The sequence below is a fragment of the Arvicola amphibius genome, chromosome 8, assembly GCF_903992535.2.
Source record: "Arvicola amphibius chromosome 8, mArvAmp1.2, whole genome shotgun sequence".
Lineage (NCBI taxonomy): Eukaryota > Metazoa > Chordata > Mammalia > Rodentia > Cricetidae > Arvicola > Arvicola amphibius.
This window is the reverse complement of record NC_052054.1, coordinates 85178709-85185176: the sequence shown is the minus strand read 5'-3', so window position 1 is coordinate 85185176 and position 6468 is coordinate 85178709.

Genomic DNA, 6468 nt, shown 5'->3' with positions numbered 1-6468 from the left:
AGTGCCCATGGCAGAGTGTGTTTCTAGTATCCAACCGAACATGAACCCCGGGCCGGCTGGTGTTCAGAAGGAGCTGGGCCAGGATCCACACAGGCAGCAAGAATGTGAGATAGCCCTAGCAGTAGGAAGCTTTGCACAGATGCTTTGGATGATGGAGACAAGATCTGTTCCTGGCAGGTGCGAGAGAGGCCTTGCTTGCGAAGCTCCATGCCCTCCGGCTAACAGTCGGTTTGATAACAACTCAGCTGCACAGGCCTGGCTTCCAGGTCCCCCAGGAGAACCTGCAGTTAGAAGAGGAGCCCAAAGCTAGGGGGATTCCTTGCCTAGATAAAAGTTAGCAAGTAGGGGTCATTTTCATTAGAAACAATGTTGTTTAGTAACGCAGTTGACACATACCATCTTATCTGTTTCCAGGAAGGCACACCTAGAAAATAAAAGGCAGATCCTCAGGAAAAAGGGGGATTCTTTTTTTGATACTTCATCCTGAAACCTAGTCATGGAAAGACACAAAGGGCAGGCCGGGTGGGGGTGGGGGTCGTGTGTGGGGGTTGTCACCTCCCCCAAACCCCTACCTCTGACTGCGTTAAGGAGTTCAGTAGTGTATGTGGTTTTTTTTTTTTTTTTTTTTTTTTTTTTTTTTTTTTTTTTTTTTTTGGTTTTTCGAGACAGGGTTTCCCTGAGTTTCTAGAGCCTGTCCTGGAACTAGCTCTTGTAGACCAGGCTGGCCTCGAACTCAGAGATCCGCCTGCCTCTGCCTCCCGAGTGCTGGGATTAAAGGCGTGCGCCACCACCGCCCGGCTTGTATGTGGTTATATTGTTTATTTGGTTTGGTTTTCTTGAAAGGAACTCTCTCAGCCCAGGCAGACTCACAGCATTACTGCCTAGCTTTGAGAGTTCTGGGATTACAAGCATGTGCCACTATGTTTGACTCAGATTTTTTTGTTTTTGTGAGACAGACTCTCATGTAGTTCAGGCTAGCCTGAGCCTCCATTATCTCCTACTTCTACCTCCTAAATTCTGGGATTACAGATGTGTGGCCCAATGGCTTGCCTTCTTTTTTTAAGATTCCCTTTTGTGGCGTGGTGGCACACGCTTTTAGTCCCAGCACTTGGGAGGTAGAGACAGACAAATCTCTTTGAGTTTGAGGCCACTCTGGTCTTCATAGTGAGTTGCAGCACAGCTAGGGCTATGTAGAGAAATTCTGTTTTAAATTTTTTTTCACTATGTTGGTCAGACTGGCCTTGAACTTGCAGCAATCCTCCTGCCTCAGCTTCCAGAGTGATTACAGATGTGGGCCACTGTGCCTGGCTGTAAGCTAATGTACAGCAAGTAGTAACAGGTGCACCGTTACATGAGGAATCCATACAGACAGGGTAGGCTGGGGCTGGGGAGAAAGATTGCAAGCCGACCAAAAGGAACTTGGGGGCATGATGGAGATACCAATTCTCTTGATTGTGGTGATAATTTTAGGGCTGCATGCACATGCATGTAAAAACTGCACGAATCAAATATGTGCAAACTTTTCTCTTTTTTGTTTATTTGTTTTATTTTTCGAGACGAGGTTTCTCTGTGTAGCCCTGGCTCTCCAGGAAATCACTTTGTAGACCAGGCTGGCCCTGAATTCACAGAGGCAGGATTTCTAACGTAACCTGACCTCAAACTTACTATGTAGTAAAGGTGGCCTTGAACTTCTGAGCACAGGAAGTGCAAGCTATTAAATGCCCATCTCTGCATAAAGTTGTTTAAGTCTAAAATAGGGATGAAGGAACGTTGAGATCATACGCATTGATGAAAAGGACCCAAGTTTCACCATTTAGTTAAAGCACATGGTCTTGCTGGGTGCAACATACGAGGAAGAATGGTGAATGCCAGCATGCAGTCAACTTCAGTTTCTGGCACGTTTTAGATTTGCGATCGTAACAGAGTTCCTTTAACTTCCCACTTTTACCTCTCAATCGCGGAGGGGGTTAAATAACATAATAGCCATCACAGAGCCAGCAGCAAGTGGAGGGACACTGTTCAGCGCTGTGCCCCGGGGAATCATTGCTGGGATCCCACAGAGGTAGGTGGAAGGGGGGCAGAAGAGTGCCCCATGGGTGGCCAGGAGGTTCAGATGGCTGGGACAGAAGCGTCAAAGTGAAGTCAACGACTTGTGAAGGGTGAGGCGGCTCAACAGGCCATCCACACGACTACCAAGCAACCCAGCAGCACAAGTTTGAGGACTTTGAGCGCGTGCGTACAGGAGATGCGTGAGGGAGGAGGAGCTAGGCTCTAGGTTTTGTGGGCGTTGCCAAGCAACGAGCACCACACGCAGCGCGTCCCTGAGGCGGGCGGTGTGGTCTCTGGGACCCAGGATTATTTGCTCTGACTTTGTGGAGGAGGAGAGGTAGGGTGTCACCGATGCAGACTGACATGATTCTGCCCTGGTCCTCCGCTCTCTTAGGACTGAGTCTTCAAGTCCCATCAGGTGTGGGGCCTTCACCTAGAACGTCCTTCCTGCGTGGAGGTGCGGTTTTCAGGCAGTGTTGCAAAAACAGATGCAACGCTGGGGTGTTTGATTAGCTGAGTTTTCTGTTTAAAACAATTGTTTCTTCCTGAATAAGCGAAGGGTAACACACTTTAAAAACCATTCCTGTTTTCTAGAGGAGAGGGCACATTGGTGCTGGAGAGATGGCCGGAGGTTGGCTCCAAGCACCGACATCAAGAATTTCACAACCACTTGTAGCTCCTGCTGCAGGGGGATCAGACTCCTCTGGTCTCTGGAGCACCTGGACTCACGTGTACATACCTACATACAAACACTCCCACATACACATAGTTCAAAATAATAAACATATTATCTTTAAAATTTTTTCCTGTTGGGAGTGATGGCACACGCTTGTAATCCTAGCACTGCAGAGATAGAGGAAGAATGGCCAGGAGTGCAAGGTTATTTTTACCTACATAAAAAGTTCCAGACCAGCCTGGCCTACATGAACCCAGAGTCAAACACGCAAGCGTTCAAACAAACACACACACAGACAAACATTCCTACCAATAAATGAATTAATTTTATAGTCTCACTATATAGCCCGACTGGGCTGGAACTCAGAGACCCGCCTGACAGCTTTCAGAATGTTGGGAATGAAGACATGGGCCACCATGCCCAGATAAAAATTCTTTTAAATAAACCACTCATTTAAAACACTAATGTGATGACGTGTGACGGGGCAGGACAGGCACACGCTATGGTGTGGCTGTAGAGGTCAGGGGACAACTTTTGTGGCATTTAGTCTCTCCTTCCACCTTTACATGGGTCCAGGGAAACTCATGATTAGGGCTGTGGAGAAAAGTGCCTTTGTCCGCTGAGCCACCTCATCAGCCTGTGCGGTCTTTCTTTTAGTGTGACTAATGTTGCTGTAAGCATCCTTTTCCCTTCGGATGTTCCTACAACCAAGGAGTAGGATCGTTGGTTGTAATTGTTGGGTGTGGTATGTCTAGTTATCATCAATACGGATACTTGGTTTTTTTTATAGTGTTCTTGCTTTTATTTCATCTATCACCTATCTATCTCTCTCTATCATCTATCTATCATCTATCAATCACTCTATCATTTATCTGTCTATCTATCTATCTATCATCTATTTATCTATCTATCTCACCCACCCACCCACCCACCCACCCATCCACCCACCCACTCACCCACCTATCTATCTATCTATCTATCTATCTATCTATCTATCTATCTATCTATCTATCTATCTATCTATCTATATATCTATCATCTATCTATCTATCTATCTATCTATCTATCTATCTATCATCTATCTATCTATCTAATCAAGAGAGGGTCTCACTAGGTAACCCTGGCTGATGTCAAACTCGGTTATGTACACCAAGCTGCCCTGGATCTCACAGAGATATGCCTTCTTTTGCCTCTCCAGTACTGGGATTAAAGGAGTGAGCCACCAAGCTAGCCCTTGAGAGTGACCCTTACCCGATGCCCCTGCCCTACCTCCCCAGTGCTGTAATTACATGGGTGTTTCACAACACCTGTTTCATGCACTGCTGGGGACGGAACACAGGGCCTCGCACAGACTAAGCAAGCACTCTATCAACCCAGCTGCATCTGAAGCCCCGTTATACTGAGACTTCAATTGTGTGTCACCTTGCCCAATAAGTATTACTTTAAAAAAATAAGGAGAGACAACATTGAGTGATGGGCAATAAAACGTGTGTGTGTGTGTGTGAGAGAGAGAGAGAGAGAGAGAGAGAGAGAGAGAGAGAGAGAGAGAGAGCGCACCTTTAATCCCAGCACTCAGGAGGAAGGAAGCAGGTGGATCTCTGTGAGTTCAAGACCAGCCTGGTCTACAGAGAGAGAACTCCAGGACAGGCAGGGTTACACAGAGAAACCCCATCTTGAACCCTCCCCCCTCAAAAGTAAAATAAAATAAAAGATGTGAAATCTATAGTCAATTGACAGCTACTTGGAGCTGTTTGGATCTTGGATGCATGTGAAGGCAAGGAGGAGCAGTTAATGTAATGGAGTGGGGCTGGGGTAGATGCCAGGAATGCTGTTACAGTTGAGGCCCTTTGGGCTGACCTAAAAGAACTGTTCTGGAGATTAAACCAACAGTGCGTGGAAGTCAGGGCAGATAAGACACTTCCCAGAAGGATTAGTTTCTTTCTTTGAAAAGGATTTTCTTTAGACACAGTGACAATATCTGTTAGACTTTTTAGACAGTTCTAGAAAGCAAAGGTTTGCTGTGCATGAAGGTACACACAAGCAATTCCAGAACACTGAAGTCTGAGATAAGAGGATAGCGAGTTTGAGGCTAAGTGAGACTAGACACTGACACCTTGTCTCGAAGAGTTATTAGAGAAAGGGTGTAGAAGGAACGGCGGGCTGCGTCCCGCCACCAGCCACCCGGCCGCCGGCTAGCTTTACACCCGAAATAATTACATGGAAACTGTATTCTTTTAAACACTGCCTGGCCCATAGTTTCAGCCTCTTATTGGCTAATTCTCATATCTTGCTTTAACCCATATTTAGTAATTTATATAGCACCACGAGGGGTGCCTTACCAGGAGAGATCTTAACCTGCATCCATCTTGGAGAGAAGCATGGCGGCTGCCTGAAGCGTCTCCCCCTCTTTCCCAGAATTCTGTTCTGTCTACTCCGCCTACCTAATTTTCTGTTCTCTTAAAGGGCCAAGGCAGTTTTCTTTATTAATTAACCAATGAAAGTAACATAGACAGATAACTCTCCTCCATCATTTCCCCTTTTTCTGTTTAAACAAAAAAGAAAGGCTTTAACATAGTAAAATTACATATAACAAAACAGTTATCAAGCAAGAATTACAGTTACAATATTTAAATCTATTTTATCTTTTATTATAACTAAGGAAAGCTATAACTATCTATTTATTCTTCAACTCCATCAAAGACTCCAGAAGGATATAATATTACCTAAGTAAACAAGAAATATGCAACTTTCAAACTCTAGAAATGACAGAGACAATTCACTGCCTGGACAGTCACCCAAAGTTCCTCTGTACCGTTGGGGCATCCATCTTCGACCTTCAGGCCCATAGTGTCCAGCAGACATTTCCATGAAGCAGGAAATTCCAAAGACAGTTCAGTCACTTTCTGATGTGTCCTGCAGAATGTCTCGCAGACTCTTTAATGAATCAGGAACCCCCAAAAGGCCATCTCACCTTTAGGCAAGTTCAGCAGTCCTCTTTCTGTGGGTTCCTTGTGTCCAGTTTATGCAACAGTCCAGGCAAGAGCAGTTTCTTGCCCAAATGGCTAACAAACTCCATAAGTAGCCTCTTCGATGCCCATCTTCCTCTCGAAGTAGATTGGTGCTGCCAGGAGCAGACGTGTCTCATTGTCATGAAAAACCCTAAGTTATTAAAACATTTAAATGCCATATTCTGCAGTCTTTGAAAGATATGAAGAATGTCTATCTAACTGAAATATGTCTCTACATATCTAGAAAATCTAATAACATGACTACAAGCTTAACTATTATCAATGATTATCCATTAACAACCTATATTTCCTAATTATACATTACAATTTTTAAAATGAACTACAATCAATAGCTTAATCAAGATCAGAAATACATATACATATAACAAAATTGACCTTAAAATCTATACCAATGCAAATTCATATCTATATCATCTCCCCCTTTAAATGTAAAAGAACATTTATAAACAATATTTGGGAAAATGGGCGCAGTTTTTTCTCTCCAAACTGCTTCCTGCTGAATGGGGGCGCTGTTATTTAGGTCTTTCATGGTGTAACCTGTGTGCTAGGTTCCTCTCAGTTGGCAGTTGAGTGAAGTAATTTTTTGAAGATGTTCACAGCAACCTTTCAGGAGGGCGTGGTCTATCATACCATATTGGGATAGAAGCAATCCACAGAGTCTCGTCCTCTGTGAAAACAAAAGAAGAAACTCTTTTCCAAAGCATCATGTTCTTA